The sequence below is a fragment of the Schistocerca cancellata genome, chromosome 6 (assembly GCF_023864275.1).
Source record: "Schistocerca cancellata isolate TAMUIC-IGC-003103 chromosome 6, iqSchCanc2.1, whole genome shotgun sequence".
NCBI classification, from domain to species: Eukaryota; Metazoa; Arthropoda; class Insecta; order Orthoptera; family Acrididae; genus Schistocerca; species Schistocerca cancellata.
Window position 1 is genome coordinate 208206666 of NC_064631.1, and position 24603 is coordinate 208231268.

The window sequence follows — 24603 nt, forward strand, 5'->3', positions numbered from 1 at the left end:
TGTTGGAGTAATCGCCGAATCGCTCGAAATTCGAACAGGAGTGATGTCACTGTTCGACGATGTTGGCAGAACTGTGTGAATGATGACCGAACACAGGGTCAAGAAGGAAGCTGTCTACCTAGAGAGACGACAGAATCTGAGGAATGAGCAGTTCTCAGAAAGGCACTGACAGCTCTGGATTTATCATCATCATCGTTTCGACTTGCAACTGGTGCTTCAGTGATCACAGGTATCATTAATAATCGGCTGACAGAATCGGGACTGAGTTCACGGCGCCTGTTGCGCCGAATACCATTGACATCTGTATACCAACGAACCCGTTTGCATTGCTGTCGGCCACATTCAGCCTGGAGTCTCATTGACTGGAGCAGAACTGTCTTCATCGATGAGTCTCCCTTCGAAATCAGCCCAGATTAGCAGCGAGGACGTGTCTGGAGGTGGGGCGGTGGTGGGATAGCAACCTGACTGCGGCCAGCCATAAAGCCCGACAACTAGGCTGATGGCCTGCGGTATTATTTCATTTCGTGGCAGGGTCCCTTTGGTTGTCATCCACGGCACACTTATAGCACAGCGGTAAGTCGACGACAGTCTGCGCTTCGCTTCGTTGCCCCTCAAGGCAAGCCATACTGGGCTTACTCCTTTCAGCAAGATAAAGCCCGCCCGCACACAGAGGGAGTTTTTACCGCTTGTCTTCGTGTTTGTCAAATCTTACCTTGGTCAGCATGGTGGCTGGATCCCTCCCAAATTGTCAACGTTTGGAAAATTGTGGGCGGCGCCCTCCAACCAGCTCGGGCTTTGGCGAACTAAACCGCCGGTTGGACAGATTTTGGCACGAGAGTCCTCAGGACATCCATCAACAGTATCAATTAACAAGTTGAATAACTGTTTGCATAAGGGCCATATGTGGACCAGCTCGTTAATAACTTCCTCAGTTTATGAATTTCTTTGTCTTGAAGGAATCATTCATTTTGTTTTGTCTGCACATGTAAATCAGATCTAACAATTTTCTTCCCATTCGGGGAATTCCTCCGTGCCGCATTCTTTTTTTTCTTAAAGTGAATGTTAATGTACTGTCGACCTTGATCATAATGATAATGTTAAACATGCAACATACGCATCAGTATCTTCTAAACTGCAGATCACATACAGAAAAAAGCAACTGCTGAATATGTTGAAAATCGCAATCACAATACAGACCGATTCTTGACTATTCGTCCCTTTGCGATCTAACAAAGTGTTGGTACTACAGGCTGTTAACAAAAATACGTTAACACTAAAACCACAATACATTACCATGTAGGAAATCCATTGGTATTCAGAACAGCTGTCAATCATCTCGGAATGGATAAATAAACATTTCGTATAGTTCTCAATAAAATGTTATACCATTCCCTGTCAAAACAGTGGGAATTTTGTGTACAAATATGGATGTGGATAGTAGATGTCACTCTTCACTGACCGTTTGTCCTATCACTCAGTTCACACTTTCGTCCGAGTTGTGACTTACCAGATGATATTATTCCACTCCGCTGTATCTGGTGTAAATCTTCGATACAGTGCCTGTAATAAAACCATGTAATATGCTTTGTTAATTACAGAAGCCACCTCACCATAAGAGCACCAACATTTTGTCGGCCCTCGATGTCACTTACCTTCAACATAATGCACTCATAAGTACACATGACCGCGACCGACACTTGCAATTTAACAAGTGGCATTCATGCTAACTACAACAGCACACCCTGCACGCTTGGCTACCATTTCGACTTATGTCCAAGCATGCATTTCTCGCACTGTTTCCATATTTTTACACAATGCCTATATTTCCAAGATTGATCTTGAGGGTTTATTTTATTCTTGCAGTCAATGGTCGGCTTATTATGACATGTGTGGATACAAATAGTACGTCTAAATTGCCTTTTTTTACTGATTACCAGTTTCGGCTCATTACCGAACCATTTTCAGACAAGCCTAAAACAATGTTCACTCACTACACATCGTCGTATTTTTTAGAGCTAAGTCGCTCTAGTTAAATAAAAAACTCTAAAATTAAAACTTCAGTTGGTTGTACAAACTGGGAACGTTAATCACCAATGTTAATAACTAAGATTTTCACTTTACGATTTTTCATTTGACTATTGTGACTTAGCTTTAAAAATAGGATGATGTGTAATGAGTGTCACACAGACTGGACAACATTCCACATTTATGTGAAGATGGCTGGGTAAAGAGCCGCAGCCGAAGGAAAGTTTGCAATCCTGATGTAGGGTTTTTATCCACACGCATTTTAAATCCACAGATCGCATACCTCCCACCATTAACAACGTCAAAGAATAATGGATTATTATGATTTATTGTCTTTGTTAGGCGTTTAATTCCTTATCATATTTTTCCCTGTTTCATGTGAATGTTACCATCTTGTCCCCAGTTTGGTTAAAAACTGATAACGTGTTTACACACTATTTAATACTTTCAATCTGTACATTGAGCAAGCAGTAAAGGAAACCCAAGGAAAAATTCGAGTATGAATTAAAGTTCATGGAGAAGCAACAAAAACGTTTGAGGTTTGCCGATGACATTGCAGTTCTGCCAGAGACAACAAAGGACAAGGAACAACAGTTGAACTGAATGTACAGCGTCTTGAAAAAAGGATTTAAAATGATAAACAAAAGCAAAACAAAGATAATGAGATGAAGTCAAATTAAATCAGTTGATGCTGAGGTAATTAGATTAGAAAATTAGACTCTAAGAGTAGTAGATGAGTTTGCTGTTTGGGCAGAAAACTACCTGATGATGGAGGTAGGAAGGGTATAAAATGTGGACTGGTAGTGGCAAGGAAAGCGTTTCTGAAGAAGAGAAATTTTTTAGCTATGAGTGATATAGAGTTCAAACGTGATGAGATTAGAGCTTTTTGAAAAATGGTGCTACAGAAAAATGCTGTAGATTACATGGATAGATCGTGTAACTAATGAGGAGGTACTCAACAGAATTTGGGAGACATGGAATTTGTGGCATAGCTCTACTAAATGAAGGCGACGCTTGAAAGGACACGTTCTGAGACATCAAAGAATCATCAGCTTATTATTGAGGGAATTTTGGGGTTAAAAATCGTAGAGGCAGACCAAGAGATGAATACGACCAGGTACGTCGATCAGCCAAACTCTTGCCATAGCAACTATTGAAAACGTTGGTACCCCCTTCAGGAACCATTTATCATCTAGGTTCTTCATAGGCAGCCCTCCATTTTGATTGCAACTGCGGTATGGTTATTTGTATTGCCGAGGCACGCAAGTCATCCTAACGCTTCACAATTGGTTCTAAAGTGTTCATCTCCGTGGTACAGTGCAAGACGTTTATCTTTATGAAAGACAGTTCTATGGTATACACCTCGGGAGTGATTGTCAGTAATTCCAGATATGTATCAAGGACGGCATTGCCTGGCACCATAAATTGCTCCATATTATACGCTGATAAGCCAAAATTTTATTATCACTGCCCACCACGACGTTGGATGCCGTGTGATGGCATTGTGGGCACGTGATACAGTAACAAAAGTATGTAAAAACAGCAAGTACAGACTGGGGATTACGATAGCGAAGATATGTGCTGCAAATGGGGAAATCCATTGAGATAAGCGACTTTGACAAACGGCAGGTTATTATTACTCAGAGCCTGTTAACGAGGATCTCGAAAACGTCTAATGTTCACGTGAGCATATACGGAAAAAGGTAGAATGACATTGAAACTGTCACTTGGCGCCAAATGGTTGCATGTTCACGACCCTTCGCAGAATTTGGGGTCCGGAGGCTTGTCTGCTCCGTAAAGCAGGATAGAAAGTGATCTGTAGCACCTCTACCCAAAGGGCACAATTCTGCTGTGCGCACAAGTGTTTAGGAGTGAACCATTCATAATACATTTCTGAACATGGAGCTCCGTAGCAGACCACCCCTAAGCATTCACATGTTGACGCAACGAAATCGTTAGTTACAGGGGCAGCGGGCACGGGACCATTGGGATTCGACCTTCCATCCATGGAAACATGTCGGCTCTTCGGGTGAATCACATTTTTGCTACACTAGATCGGCAGAGACTAGACGTCTCCACAAACGCGTTCACCGAGGTGAACGACAGCTCGAAATGTGCAACGGTCTACGGAGGCAGGTTGGTGGGGGCATTATTATGCTATGGGGGGGGGGGCATTCTAGTGTGTTTGCGTGGGACCAATGGTACTAATTGAATAGGCGCTCACAGCTGCGAACCGTCTGCACCCCTTCATGCTTGATGTCTTCTCCGACGGCTATGTCATCTTTCAGCATTATAACTGTCCGTGTCCCAGATGCAGAACTGAGATGCAGTGGTTTGAGGAGCATTAAAGTGAACTGACGTTGATGTCTCGGCGACCAAATTTGTTTGATGTAAATTGTATCAAACCCATCCGGGTCGCTATCGGCGCCATCACCGCGTACGCATATGAGCGGCCCGTTATTTATGTAAATTACATGAACTGTACGTAGACATCTAATGCCACATGCCTCTACAAATATAACAACAAACTGTCGTATCCCTGATACGCGGAATCAGTGATGTAATACTTTCCAAAGACAGACAAACAAGCTATTAAGCAGGTGGTCATAATGTTTCCTCTCATCAGTGTGTATGTACGTTGTTCTCTTCATGTATAATTCACGACCTGTATCAGCCTCTTCAAATAAAGTCAGTAAGGGTGTAGAAGATTTAAGATTGTTTATGTTCTAGTTAGTGCCTTATGTTCTACATATAGACTCATTAGGATACAAAGGAACTTGTGACTTTTGTTAAGGCGATTCTATGGATCACGTAGCAGTAAGGGTGTAGAAGATTTAAGCTCTTTTATGTTCTATTTAGTGCCTTATTTTCTACATATAGACTCATTAGGATACAAAGGAACTTGTGACTTTTGTTAAGGCGATTCTATGGATCACGTTGCTATTGAAATGCTCTTAATCGTTGTACGAAAATTATATTGCATTAGAAGCTGCACCAAACTTCAACAACAATCAGCGTGTCTAACGATAATCACGGCTTTGGAGTAACGTGGTGGCATTCAGTTTCATGCGTATCATTTACAGCCAGAATGTATAATAGTCTCGATGCTATTGTATGTTATCAAATGCTACAGAGCCCGGAAAGACTTGTGAGCTCACTTTACGTTTACAAGAATCGAGAATCATGAGTTAAAATCATCCATATATTTTTCGAGAAATTTATATCTCTCGAATGGTTAATGACGTTTTTAACGTTGAGAATTGGGTTTCACGTGTTCGTTTACAAAATAAATTGCGGTTTAATGTCGCACATTGGGAGCATCATCATGAAAAATGGCCTGTATTTGCGACAGAAGCAGGAGCCTCATCGTCATTATTTTTGTAAGAAAGCTTCTTTCAGTGTATTACTTACAGTGGAAGAGGTTTTAGAGATAAACGCTACACATGCTATCATTCTATTTAATTCTAAACCACACATACTGATTTTGTTTGTCTGGTTTCTTCTCATGCTTCATGGAACAGGATTTGTTTGAAACTTTCTGGCAGATTAAAACTGTGTGCCGCACCGAGACTCGAACTTGGTCCGGCACGCAGTTTTAATCTGCCAGAAAGTTTCATATCAGCGCACACTCCGCTGCAGAGTGAAAATCTCATTCTGGTTACGAAGTATAATTGGTTATTCATACTGTTTTTAACAGACTTCTACACTCCTGTTTACGGTTCCCAAAAGACTTTTGCCTTATTACCGAAGATAAAAGTGTTTCCGATCGGAAATAAACCTGAAGTGGTAGGGAGCTATGATTTGGGATCGGTAAAGTACTTATCACAAAGAAAATAATTCTCTGAACATGTATGTTTATCACAGAGGCCGAATTTAATCTGCGGAGAATCTTTGATCTAAACAAACTCTTTGAAGTCTATAATATTACAAAATCATCAAAGGCACGTACTGAGTCACAATAGCTTTGGCTACTTTGACATTACAACGATCACAATATGCACCCACTAAAGAAAGCTTTCCAGATAGCAAAAAAAGCAAGATAACTGATACTCTTACACAGGCTTTAAAATTAGAAGGTGAATATTAGCAAATCAACAAATAAAAGTAGTTATTCACAACAGCAATCAAGGACAAATCCAAAGCGGGTAATGGGGCTGAAATGCATGGGTTAACCATGCATTGAGCACCACCCGCATGTAGAACGGTTGCACGATTTACTACCAATTGTGAAACATTCATACAGGATATAAAGATTATTGTAGAACGTTGAAGCGATTTGTAAATTGACTTTGGCTAGATTAATTGACACATATTGTGACAAAACTCAACACTCATATAGGAAAATTCAAAACGTTGTATATTGTTGCAGTCGCACTTCACGAGCGCGCAGTAGAGCAGTTGGACAACATGGCGACAGGCGCCGAGAAAATGTATGTTCGCTTGCGATGCATTCTCGTCAGTCTTCAGTAACAGTGCAACGACGCTTCAGAACAAAATTCAACAAAGATTCACCAACTGCCAACTCCACTCGGCGATGTAGGCGCAGTTTAAAGTTTCAGGATGCCTCTGCAAGGGGAAATCAACGAGTCGGCCTACAATGAATGAAGGAACGGTTGACGACCTACGTACTCCACAGAAGTCGACGAACAGAGCAAGCAAAGAGGTGAACATACCACAACCGACAGTTTGAAAGATCTGAAGGAAACGGCTGATGTGAAGCGTTATCTTTTGCAATTGCTACAAGCGCTGGCTCCCGATCACAAAGATGACTCTTTGAATTTTCGGCAAAGTTGAAACGCTTATGGGAGAGGACGGATTTTGTGAGAAATTAATCTTCAGTGGTACAGTAAAATTTTTTGTGACTGGCAAAGTGAACAGGCACAACGTGCGAATCTGTTGGCAGAGAATCCTCACGATAACGACAGGGAGACGCTGCACTGAACATGTGAAGAACTTAATTGTCGAAAGTAAAACAAGTTTTTGAGTTTTTCCGTGCACGTGCAAACCTTGTGACAATGTGTCAATATAACTAAGAAAATCTGTGAAATCACTTCAGTCATTTATACCTTCTACATTACAGTTCACTGAAAAAGTGCACAGACTCCGAACGTGAGAGAAGAAATGAGGCGGACAACATGAGTCCGTTTGGCCCACAAGTACGTGTGGTTAACAGAAAATTGACGTAGCTACTTAAATTACAACACACGCATGGACATTTTGACCTTAACGGACAACAAAAATAGTAAATATACCTGTTACGTCTGTCACAGACGGCCCCTGCCAGGCAGACTACACTCAAGACACCCCTTTGTACCATATAACATACACAAGCACTTGCAGGCGCAACCAAGAGGAAAACAATTCTTCAAAATAAACAGAACTTGCCTGAGACTAATGCGAAACTTTTTCAGCAGAGGTCGCCTCACAGACACAGGGAAAGTTGAAGTACTCCGCCGACCTCCGCCGGCTTTATAAGGCCAGCGCAGCAGCAGTATTGCCAGTTCCTCGCCTAGCTAGAACCATCTCCGACGGACCTCACCGACGCTCTTAATGAATAGTCGTCTCTATGTTATTTGTTTTCTTTGTGTGTATATAGTGTTATTTCGAGAAGTGTAGTTCAATTTCAATAAACGACATTATACTGAGTGTTCTACAATACTGAGTATTCTTCAATACCTAAACGCATACAGTGCGCGCACCAGTAGTGCGGGAAAAGATGCTGGTTATCAGGAAACAAAACATTTTTTAAAGATATCTAAACCTAAAGAAACACATGCACAAATACGGCACATAAAGCAAACCTTCATCACTCGAAGTTAACTGGCAGTGAAAAATATTAGAACTACCTAAACTTAGAAAATGTAAACGCCAGTATGTACATTATGCAAGTATCTCTCAAACAGAACGTGGGAAAATGCTATATCTTTTATGCTTTTGTAATGGAGTCAGCGTTTATGAACCGCAGCGGACATACGTACAAGTGATATCGGTTATTGTTAGTCCTGCAGCGGGCCTAGGAGAGCTAAGGATGGTGTATATGGCCATGTCTAGCAACCGAGACAGCAGGAAACAAGCCTAGTTAAACTCCTTAGTAAGGCTATACAGTGGAACCTCGCTTAACGAACACCTCCCATTACGAAAAATTCGCATAATGAGCAAAACAAATTGTAATAATATAACTCGCTTGACGAGTGATGCTTTGCATAATGAGTGACGACGATTTATTGTGACTTTCAACAATATGGACACCGTTAACTGTCGGCAGCGGCATGTGAACAATGTCTTCATTACGTACTGGGTTTAGCCCTCTTTCTGCTACTATCTTAGTGCAGCTTGTGATCACACATTTTTCTAAACTTGTGTTCACTCAGTGCTTTTTTGTATGAACATTTTAATAACCTCCGTAGAAATGTCCCCGAAGATAAAGCCGCAAAAGACAGCCACAAGAGAAAGAAAATGACCTTGAAATGAAATATAGAATCATTGAAAAACGCGAATGTGATGTGAGGGTTGCTGATTTAGCGCCACATACAATCGGTTCGCATGAACTATTTGCACTATCTTCAAGAACAAGGACAAGGTAAAGAAGACACATGCTTCAAAGTCAGTGACAATAGTTTCTAAACCACGGTTTCGTATTCTGGACAATGTCGAAAGGTTGCTTCTAAGATGGGTAAATGAAAAGCAAATCCATGGCGATACTAGTGAAGAGGAAGTCATTTGTAAGAAGGCGAGAATGATTTTCGCTGACCTTATTAAGAAGACACAAGGGTCATCAGAGGTCAAAGAAGATTTTAAGGGAAGCAGTGGGCGGTCCGAGAATTTTAAGAGAAGAATCAGCGATGTGACGCACGGCGAAGCAGCAGTCTCGAACACAAAGGCAGCAGAGAACTTCATCAACAGCTTCAAGATGCTCGTAGATACTGAGGGTTATCTGCCATAAAAGGTATTTAATTGTGACGAGACGCTTTTTTTCTGGAAGAATATACCGAAGCGTACCTTTATAACAACAGAGTAAAGTGCATTGCATCTCCACAAGGCAATGAAAGACTGTCTCACACTGCTATTCTGTGCTAATGCAAGCGGCAATTTGAAAATTAAACCGCTACTTGTTTACTATTCAGAAACTCCACCACCCTTCAAGAAGTGTTAAGTCCAGAAGAGCAGGTTAAATGTGATGTGGAGGTCCAACAACAGGGCTTGCGGTGACACGTGACTTTTTTTTTTTTTTTTTGGGACTGGATAAATGAAGTGTTTGGTCCTTTGGTGAAAAAATATTTGCTTCAGATAAATCTTCCACTTCATGTGTTGCTTGCTATGGACAACGCTCCTGGCAATTCCCTAGGCGTACAAGACCATCTTGTTGAAGAATTTCAATTGGTCAAGAACCCATTTCGTCCTCCCAATACAACTCAGTTACTCCAGCCAAAGGACCAGCAGTTTATTTCAAACTTCAAGGAACTCTTACGCTAAAGCATGCTTCGAGCATTGCTTTGAGTTGACTGAAGCTATCAATCTCACTCTCAGAGAGTTTTGGAAATATCCCTCCACCATCGTTGCCTGAGTCAAGCTTATCGAAAAGGCGTAGGGAGGGTTACCAATAGATCTGTCTCTTCGGCCTGGAAAAAGCTTTGGCTGGAGTGCGTTGTCGAAAGTGATTCTGAGGCATTTGAGTCAGTGACTGTGGAGCCTGTAATCAACAACATCGTGTCTTTGGCCAAGAGTATCGGACTAGAAATGGATAACAATGACATCGACGAGCTTGTGGAAGATCAGAGCCAAGAGATGGCCACCGAAGAGTTTACGAAGTAGCAGTGTGTTTCGCAGCAGGAAGTTGTAGAGAGGAGTTCTCTACAGGAGGAGAAGGAGGCGGTAACAGCAAAGCGGCAATTTTCTAGCGAGATAATGGAAATGCTGAAAGCATGGCGATCGGTTGCATCGTACACTGATCATCATCACCCCAATAAAGCAGTGTCTACGTGCGCTACAAATTTATTTGACGATAATACTGTGTCGCATTCTCGTTAAGTTTTGAAACGTCGGAAGAAATAAGTGACTCTAAATAGCTTTATACTAAGAATGAATTAGGTATGTATTGAAACATACCCTTAGAAAAATTTATTAATTACTGTGCTGATAAACCTTTAACGTTATTTGATTTTCAAACAGATGAGCAAAACTGAGCGTAATCAAAACATTTCTCTCTTTACTTATTCTGATCAACAGTAAACTGACACACAATAATTTTTTTTTTAGCGCAGCGCAATCTGACTTTCGATAATCCCTACCAAAGAATGGCCCTGACTAACAATAACCTATACCGTTCATGAATCACTTGCCTCACAAAAATCTTCGTTACTCACACTACTGCAATACAGCGAGCGCCACTACTGCCAGCTAAACAAAAGAGTCAAACCACTGAAGGCACTAACTATTGATATTCATAGTTAGCAAATGAAAGATTTTGATACAGAACAAACAATAAATTTACCTTAATAGTGTTCAAAAGTCATAATATATATATCAGTTCATGACATCCAGTCTTACAAATTTAGTCTCTCTGATGGACACTCGTCCAGATCATCCGCCATCTCACTCCCCACATCCACCACTGCTGGCGGCTCACCTCCAACTGCGCAACGCTACGCGCTGTTCACATCCAACTGCCCAACACTACAATAGCAAATATTCCATCAATGCAAACAAGCCACAGACTTCACACAGCACAGTCAGTGATTTTCATATAGAGCGCTACGTGGCGTTACCAACATAAAAACCTAAACAGCCTACTTACAGTATCTTGAATAATAAGGTACGTATTACTGCATGTATAATTTTCTTCAAAGAAATTGCGTGAATAAGATAAAATTTATAGTACTCTTTTGCATGGAACGCATTATCGTATTTTACATTAATTTATATGGGATAAATTGTTTCGTTTTACGAGAGTTTCGTAGTACGACTAAGATTCTGCAATGAACTATGCTCGTTATGCGAGATTTCACTGTATATGTTTGACATTGCGTTCACAGTAAGGCCTACTACCGCACTGGGAGAGGGAAGTGGCTACTCACCAATAGGCTTAGGCACGCACATCAAAGAGAACACCCTCCATCCAAACGTGCCGAGCAGACTTCCACGGCTAGTAAGCTCACGCCGCTATCCAGAGTTACCCATTCCCAGACAGTCGACCACCAACAGACAGACCTCACGGATGAGACGTGCGTGCGCTTACATTTATAATTGAAATATAATGTACTGTCTTGGGACGCAGAATAAGTGACTTACGACCGAGAACTTGGCCTCCTACATGGTATACGAGAAGGCACTATATAAAGTAACTTGTGTAATAAGCGTAATGGCTTTTTCATATCAGTAGACATAAGGAATGAAGGAATTCTCAGCAGGAATTCTCAGCACCAAAGGAAACAATGTTCACTGGCAAATGTAACAAGAATTAACTCTATCCAAGATGGCCTCAGCGAAGCACTAATAAAAGAATTAATAATAATAATAATAATAACAACAATAGAGGATGAGCCTATAAAAGGACCCCCTTTTGTTTGTGATTAAGGAATGTACAATAATATTAGAATAATGTTTTCAAAGCATGTAATACCTACTTTATGACGTTATGCACCATTGACATTTCACTTTCAGAAAGTACACTCCTGGAAATGGAAAAAAGAACACATTGCCACCGGTGTGTCAGACCCACCATACTTGCTCCGGACACTGCGAGAGGGCTGTACAAGCAATGATCACACGCACGGCACAGCGGACACACCAGGAACCGCGGTGTTGGCCGTCGAATGGCGCTAGCTGCGCAGCATTTGTGCACCGCCGCCGTCAGTGTCAGCCAGTTTGCCGTGGCATACGGAGCTCCATCGCAGTCTTTAACACTGGTAGCATGCCGCGACAGCGTGGACGTGAACCGTATGTGCAGTTGACGGACTTTGAGCGAGGGCGTATAGTGGGCATGCGGGAGGCCGGGTGGACGTACCGCCGAATTGCTCAACACGTGGGGCGTGCGGTCTCCACAGTACATCGATGTTGTCGCCAGTGGTCGGCGGAAGGTGCACGTGCCCGTCGACCTGGGACCGGACCGCAGCGACGCACGGATGCACGCCAAGACCGTAGGATCCTACGCAGTGCCGTAGGGGACCGCACCGCCACTTCCCAGCAAATTAGGGACACTGTTGCTCCTGGGGTATCGGCGAGGACCATTCGCAACCGTCTCCATGAAGCTGGGCTACGGTCCCGCACACCGTTAGGCCGTCTTCCGCTCACGCCCCAACATCGTGCAGCCCGCCTCCAGTGGTGTCGCGACGGGCGTGAATGGAGGGACGAATGGAGACGTGTCGTCTTCAGCGATGAGAGTCGCTTCTGCCTTGGTGCCAATGATGGTCGTATGCGTGTTTGGCGCCGTGCAGGTGAGCGCCACAATCAGGACTGCATACGACCGAGGCACACAGGGCCAACACCCGGCATCATGGTGTGGGGAGCGATCTCCTACCTGGCCGTACACCACTGGTGATCGTCGAGGGTACACTGAATAGTGCACGGTACATCCAAACCGTCATCGAACCCATCGTTCTACAATTCCTAGACCGGCAAGGGAACTTGCTGTTCCAACAGGACAATGCACGTCCGCATGTATCCCGTGCCACCCAACGTGCTCTAGAAGGTGTAAGTGAACTACCCTGGCCAGCAAGATCTCCGGATCTGTCCCCCATTGAGCATGTTTGGGACTGGATGAAGCGTCGTCTCACGCGGTCTGCACGTCCAGCACGAACGCTGGTCCAACTGAGGCGCCAGGTGGAAATGGCATGGCAAGCCGTTCCACAGGACTACATCCAGCATCTCTACGATCGTCTCCATGGGAGAATAGCAGCCTGCATTGCTGCGAAAGGTGGATATACACTGTACTAGTGCCGACATTGTGCATGCTCTGTTGCCTGTGTCTATGTGCCTGTGGTTCTGTCAGTGTGATCATGTGATGTATCTGACCCCAGGAATGTGTCAATAAAGTTTCCCCTTCCTGGGACAATGAATTCACGGTGTTCTTATTTCAGTTTCCAGGAGTGTATAATTGATATATATTATGAAAAATAATTTTCAAGAACCTTATTCTTAGAGAGTTCGAAAACATGTTGTCAGAACTTGATTTCTTGTAAAACCAATGAAAATAACATCAAGCAAAGTTAGCGAAAGGTATTAAAGCAGTGGGGAAATAATATAATTTCAAAGAAATTATTGTATAACATTTTCCAGAATCTTACAGAATATCTTTCTTTTCTTTGGTTTTGTAGCATTCAAGAAAAAATCCAATTAACTTATTTCAGCTATTTCATCTGTGAACGGGTATTCAATGTTATTTCTTCCTACCAATTGTACAGCCATTCTTCGGGAGTTATTACGAGTTATCCCAATCATTGGCGCTTGCACAGCACGGAAATAGCAAATCAACTCTTCTTCAAGATGTTAAAGCAGAATTTTGCGCCCGCATCTCGTGGTCGTGCGGTAGCGTTCTCGCTTCCCACGCCCGAGTTCCCGGGTTCGATTCCCGGCGGGGTCAGGGATTTTCTCTGCCTCTGATGGCTGGGTGTTGTGTGGTGTCCTTAGGTTAGTTAGGTTTAAGTAGTTCTACGTTCTAGGGGACTTATGACCACGGCAGTTGGTCCCATAGTGCTCAGAGCCATTTAAACCAGCCAGAATTTTGCGTAATCCCTTATTTGTTTCTGTTTCATCTTCAGGTTTACTGCGTTTCATATTGGACAGGCTCGTAAGTATTTTTGTTGGGCCGTTAAACTGTTGACTGGCCTTCTTTCAACCCATCTTACTTCTTACACAGCATGAAGAGTTGTAGTCATTTTAGAGGGACTCCAGTTCATAGGGTAACAATCCCCTATATACTCTTTGAATTTGCAAGATAATTTCCAGCGGTTAAGAGCGTGGACCGATGCTGGAAGATCTTAAACACGAAAAAGTAATGGGCGCATTTCAAGCAACTGAAAGAAGTCCAGCTTACATGACTGAAGCCTACATTTCGTTAATCCAAAAATTTTTTACCAAACATGTAAATGAAACGGTTTAGTCATGAAAATTGATTTTAAACCTTAATATTCAAGAACACATATTAGTTGACTACCTGCCAATACTTAGGTAAAAATAAGGATATATATTTAGCACTTTTTCCACTGTGAAAAGATGTAAAGGCGAGCAGATAAGGTACAAGTGAAACAAGCTTGTGAGCGCTCCGTTATAGAGTGTTGCAAGCCTAGAACACTACGTACGCATATTCAGACCACAGTTCAGGAAAATGCAGAGCCAAAAGGTGAAGACATCCGCTTTGAGGGATTGGGGAGTCTAGTTTCGGCACTTTCCTCTAACAATAATAGCAATCTTTTTGAGTGTAGGTTAATAATCGAAATCGGTAACGTCTTCAGCCCGCGAAAATTTATATTCAACCTCTTAACTGGCCCCTAAGGTTACGTGACATAGTATCATGACACACAGAGCAGTATGAGGCCAAATTAATAGGAAGCAGATAACAAGGAGGTAAATATCATCGCGGAGACGAGGGTGTTCCGCTGGTGTGTGCATACTTCACTTCTTGCTGTGAAGGTCTGTTGTCCCCAAGGAGCTTAGCCCCGGCGGCTGACTCTTGAAACTGTTCAGCCCTTTGGAGGAGACGATGCACGGGCCGGACCGCGCCGGACGCAGCTACGGCCCACAATCGTTTGCCGGCTGCGTGCTTTAGTTTGGGATTAGCCGTCCTCCAGGGCAGACTTTGGGCTCCTACGGCGTCCGATAATGCAAATTAGATCTTTGGTAATTGCATCCTTTACGTTCATAAGCCGAGTTTGTAATCAGATTACGGATAAACTGCGTTAGAGTTAGAGTCTGGAAGATTGATTTTAGCTTTAATCGTGTCAGGACCACACTGGCTGGCGGAGACTGGGGGGAAACACTCCCAGCCCGTCTTGCGACCGCGAATTAAATTTGCTCTTCGTGAGTCCGATGAAACTGTGAGATCGCTTGAAGCACGTGTAGGTAGTTTACACGAGAGAAACACTTTAAGACTATTCTCCAGTAACACCTTTTGTCCTCTTATTTTTCAGCAATCTCCGTGTTGTTTCTCACATAATTATTTTGAAAATCAAGATATGTTTTTCGCACACATCATGCATTTCAAGCGAATAAAACAACAGTTGTTTTCATTCACGATTTAATTTACGAGTTCTAAAGACAGATGTACTTTTATTACAAATCAAGTAATAATTATAATGAAATACAAGGGGCGATAAAAAAATTTCCGTTTGTGGACGTTTCTGCAGTGCATATGCAACTTAGCCCGACTCCGATGCTGGTATATAAGCACCACCATGTAGACGTGGGGACGTTACTACCAAATGCGTCCCAAAACGAACAACGTTCTGGTTCTCAGTTCTTGACTACTCAAGGACAAAAACCGGTAGATATCCATCGAAAAATGGATATGATGTATGGGGCAGATTGTCTGTCGAAGACCAGCGTTGTCAAATGTTGCGCAAAAAGGTGCTGCTGTTTCATGGCAACTCATGTCCCCATACTGCAAACGTCTTAATGTAGAAGTTACGTCAAGCATATGGCATCCGCTCTATGGTCCTAATCTCTATCCATGCGATTATCACGCCTTTGGTCCCCCAAAGAATGTCTTGAATAATCGACGATTCCTGTAGGACGAAGATGTGTAGCAGGACGTTGTGGACGTCTTCACCCAACTGCACATGGTATCTTATCAAACGGCTGTCTTCAACCTGGTGCTTTGGTGAGATGGTTGCCTCAACGTTCACGGCGATTTTACCTGATTGGCAGGTCGATCCCCAACTGAACTCCTTCCAGCAGAACCTTTTTGATCGACCCTTCTGTCTCATTACATAGTTTTTAAATGTCAAGGGGAATTTTGAAATTCTAATGTCTGTGTCAGTGATTTGAGTCAGCACCATACGCAAGGACAGATTTAGGAAATTCGCATATTGGCTGAATAAAAGTATTTCTACCATTTGCATTAGTACGTAAGCCTTCAGCGTTATATGAATAGGAATGCCTTATATTTTAAAGAAGAGGTGAATAAGAGGACCTACAAAATAAACAAAACAAAACAAAATTTTCGGGTTGAAACTCCTGGCAGGACAAAATGAAAGGCTATCTACACATAAAATATAGAAAAAATTACGTGATAACTACGGAAAGGGAGAAAAAAGTTGTATGGATAACGCAAAAGCCTCAACAGCACTAATCACGGATATTACTTTTACTTCAATGTAAATTAAACATCCTAGACAAGGGATGACTGGCTTAAAGAAAATGACAGCGTCTGAAACGGCGAAGGCAACGAATATCGAATATTGACGTCTATAGGCAAAAATGAAATACTCGGCCTAAAAATCACGTTAAATCAACAGAGACAGACAACCATGTAACACATAAAGAAGTATCAGGAATAAGAGAGAAACAGTAAACACATATTGCATCGAGTTATACACAACTCTAAATTATTTTATCCCTAATTAAAAATAGCTGCGGTGGGTTTCATAAAGCAACTTCAACGAGCAAATCAAGGCAGGGGATACCACATATATTTACAACATACTATTTACAGCATACTTGGATAATGTGGAAGTTCATGCAACAGCTGAAGTGTACTTTTTCACTGCGCATAGAGCTTTGCTGAAAAATTTGAAAGGTATAGTCATAATTTGATATTACAACTTAGAGTCAGACATTTTGAGCATAAAGCTCATAGTAACGTGTGTTGGGGAACAGAGTGAATGTAAATGTCATGTGCATGTCTGATTCTCTTTTCTCATACATGTTCGAAAATGCAACGCAGTGTGTAGGAAATTCAAAGGTTTCGCCCAAAAACGAGTATCAGCACGACAGTGAACTCAAAAAACTAAAATTCGATAGTGGCTCTCACGATGGAACCGCCGAGACATCAATGTTGACTGCAGGGATATTGCGGGAATGGGTAATACTGCACAATTTAGCATCTAGTTTCCCTAAGAACTTGTGGAGACAAGAAACATTGCTCTTCCATTATAGACTTTGTACTGTATCGTCGACTGAGCTCCATGTTAATGCAATGACAATTTCTACATCTAATGCATCTCCTATCGCGAAGGTACTTGCAGCTAATCTCAACTCTTAGTAATCGGCTGACAGAGACTCATTATACAGGAAAGGTTGAGGTGCAACACTGAAGTTAAATAAAAGGCCTTGATAACAAACTTCGTGACATATTGCTTGAGAGGTATCTTGCTGAAGTAATACTTGCTAATTCAAATCCCTTACTTCATGTGAACTCATCGCATCGAGAAAGGCTACAGTAAATCAACCGGAACGTGTGACAGAAGGAGCTTCTATCGGTACTATATCGTGCTAAAGTTCAACATTTGATATCTTTATTGATGACAGCAACCAAAAACCATGTTGATGTGAGAAATCTTATATAATCCTTATGGATGTGTGCTGTTGGTTACTAAAAAGAAGAAATTTAAGATAGTGGCTCAATAAGGGAGCTACATGATAGCAAAGTCTCATTGAGAATATTTTTTCCAGAGGTGTGTTTATTGTCAATCTGAGTTGTTGTGCTTATATTCACGAAATGCAGAGTTGGTTTTCGGATGCGGCCTATCCATTACACATTTATTAGCATTTAGTTAAGTGAAAAATTGAAAGTTATGTAGAAATTCGTATTTCAGCTGTCGCTTAACCCAAAACAGGCTGAGCAAATCAGTTTGCAAATCATAGGAATGCTACAGCTCAAAAAACCTCATGAAGAACTGAAAGACACAGAATAAAAGCTGTATGATTTGCTTAGAAAGTGAAGTAATTAAGATAGCAGGTGGTCAATTCTAGGAGAATGCAGGGTCCGGAATGAATATTTTGAAAAGAAACCAGCATCAGTAGATTTAGAAAAGATCTTGGCAGAGTTGACTAGAATTTACTCATTGAAATAGAATTTACTAGGTATAAACTACACACAGGAAAAGAGAATCTGCAACTTGTACAGAAGACCGACTGTAGTTATAAATGGCGAAGTAGACGACATGATATGGAGTGCTGAAAACTGAGTAAGACGGGGCTACAGTATGTCAGCTGTGAAAAGGTCAAGTAGGAAAGAAAAGCATTGAGAAATTTAGGAGGGGAATTAAAGTTCACGGCAAATGAATAGAAACTGTAAGATTAACTGGAGACATTACTTCTGTCAGAGAAAGAAAAAAGCTTTGGAGATCAGTTGAACGGTGTGGATAGAGTCTTGGCAAGATGTAACACAAATATCGAAAAAATTGAAATATGGCTAATGGAGTTTAGCCAACTGAAATCAGGCGATTGTGACAGAAATAGATTATAGAGTGAGACACTGAGATCAATAGATTAGTAAGGGCTACTGTTATTAGGAAAGTAAAATAACTAATGGTTGTCCAAGCAGAAAGGATGTAAAATGCAGGCTGGGCATAGCAAGAAAGCTGTTTTTGAAAAAGGAAAATATTTTGACATCTAAGTTTCTGTAATCAGTTCCAATTTCAGTCAGTGCTCGACAAAATGTGGTAACAATATTCCATTGAGGCTAAGCTGCTTTGCGTGGAATAGTTCAATAAAATGAAGGCGCTGCCACTGTTAACGCAACAGACTCATGGAAATGGGTCAGACTGGGGCCAGTCAGACACGGTTACATCAGGAGCAACTTTCTGATCCATGGCTTAGGGGCTGTTACTGCACATCCCAGCACAGACGATAGACCAGAGTCGTAATAACACTGACACAGTTGAAAGGCTTAGACGCTGGTCACCTGATTTCTACTGTACCGAGCCACAGCTGTTTGTTACGTGATGAGACGCAGTGCTGTGGCAAAACAGGAGTGAGCCAGGCTCGTATAAATACTGCTCATTTCTAGACAGGTTTATGTAGTCTGACAGCCTACAGCATCTAGGGGATGTCTTCGAGCAGACATAAGTCAGCAAGCTCCCACCACCAAACGTGACCTCTCCTAGCTGTGGGCCTTCAATCTGCACTAAGTCCGATGCGATGACTTAGCGTCCTCTAACCAGTGTGCTATTTGCCACTGATAGTCTGCTACATTGGTGGGTTATGGTTCAAGCTGTGTCCTTGAAGCTACCCGTACAGGCAAACTCTGTTGCTGATGCCTCAGTTTGCACGAGCACTGCTCCTAAGAGCTGTCTTCATCCACGCTGCGTCCACAGGGTGGCTTCGTGTTCTAAAGCGTGCTCGTCCCTACCTACTAGGCGGCACCTAGCCTACGGGGTGCCGATGTCATCGAATCCAGCGCCTCGTTCATCCAGCGACGCTACACGCCACCAGTGATAACAAGCCTGACGGCATTAGCTCTCCGAACACTGAAAGACATCTAAATTATGAATCCACTTTAAAAACCACCATAGGCCAGCAGAAAAAACTGCAGCTTCTTCAAGGACCGTGTCCAGTGCATACTGAGGAGTTACGGTATTACTGATTCATTTGTCCCAGTTAACGACCATCAGTTGGTGCTTGGAAATCTTGTCTGTGCACCGTTTGTTTCGAATCTGCAGGCAACACATGCGCTGAGTCAGAGGTCAGCAGTGTATGAAACATTCGCTCTAGATTACAACCATGCCACATTGACGAATACGTGCTCCTTTCGAATAGATTCAGCCCTTTGCGGGCCTTCGGGAAGCTGGATAGGCGTATCGGCATATTGCTGCACATATTAAGTAGTGTTTCGCTGTTGTATACAGTGACCTGTGAAACATTTCTTCCGCTGTGGGTCAGTTTCCAGATGTCTTTACTGTACCGACACACATCGAGATCACTGAGTTTCGAGAACAGAAATGGATCAACAAACGTCACACAGGGACGATATCTGGCACCTGTTGTACCTGCTGTGTCATCAGGGACCATTAGGAACACCCTGACTGCAGCAGATTGAAGATCATGTATGCCTCTGGTCAGACCTCCACTGACACATTTACGACGCCAAGCGTGGCTACCCTGGTGTTGTGAAAATATCGATTAGAGTGTGAAGTGGTGATTTTTTGTGCTGAGAGTGCGTTCTGTCTGTATATGTATGATGGCTGTACAGTTGTATGGTGTAGACCTGGAGCACTGTATATCCCAAACTGCTTCACGCACAAGACAGAGGTATCATCCAGGATTCATGGTGTGGGGTGTCTTGGAGTCATTAGTTACATTTGACACTCACATTTGGTGTTTCGGCAGGGTAAAGGTACGAGTGTCCGCTATATTGAACACACTGTATTCGCCATGCTACTGCCATGTCTTCGACATAAAAGTGATGTACCTTTTTAGCACAATGATGCACGTCTACATACGGTTACAGTAACACAACGTGCTTTTGGTGTGTACAGCTACTGCCCAGGCCAGAAACATCGCCTGATTTCTCGGCAATTGAAATGATGGAGTGGGAATATACTCGTTCTCCAGAGACTACAAGATCTATTGTCGAACTGAAAAAAAAGGCATAACATCCTTGGTACAATGTATATGACCATAGGAGATAAGTAGTTTCATGCCTATTTTTGGGGTAGACGGCTGACGACTAGGTGAATACTGAATATGGCCATGTAAAATTCCCTTGCGAAGAACTGCCTTCCGCTCTTGCCAAATCTCCACGACGCGCATATGAAAAATAAAATTTACTTTTCGCCACATTCTTACTAAATAACTTTGTGTGATTCATGTTTGTTTATTATTGTTATTATTATGTAACTGTGATTCTGACTGCAGTATATAAATATTATGTTAACACTTATGACAACGTAATTTTCATAGGCTAACACTTACGATAAAATTTTCTGAGTTTCCATGCAGCTCTCAATTTTTCCTGCAGTGCAGTCTGTTTTCTTACGTGAATGCTTTTGTTCCTGTTAACTCCGCGAATCTGGTCTCCGTCTGCACTACCAAACTGTCAACTTTCTTATCTTCCCTTTCCTACAATACTGCAGTACCTTTGTAGTTCAGAAGTATCATTCAATGTTCCTCACTGCGGCTGCTACAGCCGTTATGAAATGCATTCAATGTATTCACAGTTGCCAGTATGGAAGACTATCAACTGTGTAATGGAATGACGACAGTGAAAATTTGTGCCAGACCGCTACTCAAACCCAAATTTCACACTTATCGCCAGTGGTCGTGGAAGTTTGGGTCTGACGGTAAAGCGTGCGCAGATAGCTTGATGGAAAGGGGAACATTCACTATAAGTGGGATAACAGGGTTCTAGTCACTGCCCAACACAAAAATTTTTCTCTGTCGTCATTCCATTATTTACATAATGCTTGTCCGTATTAACAACTGCGAATACATTTCATATTATTTTCTTTCTGTAGAAGCTTCTGTTTAAAGCTACTGTGAGCTCTTCTTATATGTTTTGTACAGATTGGTAAGAGAGTAAAGTCCTCTTCGGACGAAGTGCACATTACTAGAGCCCAAGAGAAACAGCACGTCTCTCCCACAACCACCACATATCCCTGCTCCCTCCTTCTCCACTCGACCATTCCAAAGTCACTCCCCTTGTCTCCCCACTCTTAATCCATGCTTGTTTCTTGAAAATATGTCAATCTGAGAGCCACTAAGCCAAGTGTGTTACACATACTGTGTTGTCGCAATCTCAGCTCTATAATTCACTGCCATACGAACGGTATAGCCAGCTTCATTTCTAACTACCTCCTCAGCCACACTTCTTGGAAATAGGCCATTTAGAGACGTTCCAAGCCAGTTGCGTTATGTATATTACAAAAATTAAAAAAAATTCACAGTGGCAGAAAATGATAGTACACGATGTTCTACAGCAGAAAAATACAACTGAAGCTATCAACAGCTTTTCATTAGTTTCCATTTTAGACATAGTGGAGGATGTGCTCCATTGTGGTCAGTAACATTTCTTCTTATTTTCAGGATAAACATAACTGAACTTGCAGTTGAGAATAATGGCTGCAAATAACCACCACATTATTATGCCTGTCAAGCATTGGCATCGCAGATGTACAACACATACAGGAAGGGCCTCATACTATTCCATAGGACAAGAACAAACTCGAATCTTAACAAAATGGTAATTATTCTCACTTCTTTTCAGATTATATTCATGTAAATTTAAGTAGTGTTTCTCATGCAACATGAGAAGCTAAGTTAGTTCCATAGGAATTTTGTTTAAATGATGAAATTGTTCAACAGTATGCAAAAGGAACTTGACCAAAACTAAATAGTACAGTATTTGCACCTGAATATAGCGATGTAGATCAACAGTCCTACAGCCCTATGACATATGTTGGCTAAAGTTTGACTGACACGTACACCTACTCCCACCCCCTCTCACAAAAACATAGTCTAGACTTCCAACATACATTTTAGGCAAGATTAATGACTCTCCCGAACGCAACTGAGTGAAGTGGAAACACAGTTTTTAGAGGAAGGCCTTAACTGTGACATAAAGAAGAACAAATTAACAAATGCTGACATTAAGGACATTGTAATAGAAACAAAACATACAGTAGCGCAAGGAAAAAATTTCAAAATAACCGTATAAATACAGGACTAATAAGGGAATTTATAGTAAAACAAGTAAACGGCTTCGTCAAAAAGTAGGGAATTCATGCAAACAAACAGGATAGTGGAGAAGCACTAACAGTTATCCCAATAAAGAAAACATACAGGAAAGGGGCTAATAGCAACAAAAGCAGACAAAAGTAATCCTGCAGTGATCATCTCTGTACAGGAATATACGAATGAATCAAAGATGAAATAATGTTTAACTTGGTATGATTCAACTCTTAGATTCAAAATCAAGCAGAAAAACACATTACACATGCCAAAAACTTACAAAAACACAGAAACAAAACACAGTAAGAAAATTCAGCAACTCCAGTGCTCAGAATTGAGCCCAAGGTACATAAAGACAATAACTCCTTGACATCAGATATCAGTTTCAAGAATGTACCCATTTACTACACTGCAAAGTTCACCTAATAATACTCACCTGAATACAACAGTCTACAGAACAACAGAAGAATATCAAACTCCTTAGCATTAATCCAAAAAATAAGAGACACATACATCCTACCAACCGCAAAATCGATTTCCTTTGACATCCAGCAGAAGCACCCATTAATTCCACTCAGTGAGACAATATTCAATATTCACAAAAGGCCAACTAGCAGGAAACGCAGAACTATCAAATATCATGTTAAGAGACCTGATGTAAAATGTAATTGTAATCATTTATCAAGATTATATCCAATACAACATTTCATGCATTTAAAAAGTAAGCCTCACAACGGGAAAAACCCAGTCCCATTAAAGAAATGACAGAAGCAAAACTATTTAAAGTTTTATTCTGGAAAAGATATCTAGGTAATGTCATAAGTCTCAAGGATGAGCCACATTAATGTATTTGCACAGTTTGCCGATATAGGTATGTAACATACACCACTACATTCAATCCGCTAATGAAATGGAAATGGAAAAAACAGTATACTAATTTGTTACCAAAAACCACAAAATCCACATATAGACACGATTATAAGTAAGGAAGAAAATAAATGTACACAAATAATCAACGTCAGGTGACATACGCTACACAAATAATACCGAAACCTGCTAAGCAAAATGAAATGTCAAGAAGAGTTAAATATCATCACCAACATACAACAAAACAACGGATACAACTCCAAGACAGTACACAAACTTCATAAAACCATTCAATTAAGCTACAAACAGAACACAGTAAAAATAAAAGAAAAGGTGAGATATACCAGCATGTAACCTTCATATGCAATGAACAAATATACCAGAAAACTCATCTTACAACTTAAGCAAAAATAGCAGACCTTCATATATCAGAACAGCTGACACACACAAAATTAGTAACATCTTCAATAAAGCCACAGTCCAAATAAGTTAAAAACCCAGAGGGAGGACAAAGATAAGTACAATACAGTTGTTCAGGAATATATATACATAAAGAAAGTTTAGTATCACATCGATTCCGAGAGTTCCGGAACCTGTACAGAAATTTGTAATAGAGATCAACATAAACACCATTTCCATCCTTTTTACTGCTTATGAAAACCACACATTGTATGTTATACCACCATACAACTAGACCTTCATATTGCTGTACACACCGCTATGTTTAATACCCGGTATCACGTCCTCTTGCATTGATGCATGCCTGTATTCATCTTCCCATACTATCCACAAGTTGATCAAGGCACTTTTGGTCCAAATTGTCCCATTCCTCAACGGAGATTCGATTTAGATCCCTCAGAATGGTTGGTGGGTCATGTCTTCCATAAACAGTCCTTTTCAATATACACAAATTTTCGATGGGGTTCATGCCTGGAGAGCATACTGGCCACTCTCGTCGAGCGATGTCGATATCCTGAAGCAATTCATCTCAAGATGTGCATTATGCGAGCGCCAATTTTCGTCCATGAAGATGAATACCTCGCCAATATGCTGCCGATATGGTTGCATTATCGGTCAGAGGATGGCATTCACGTATCGTACAGCAGT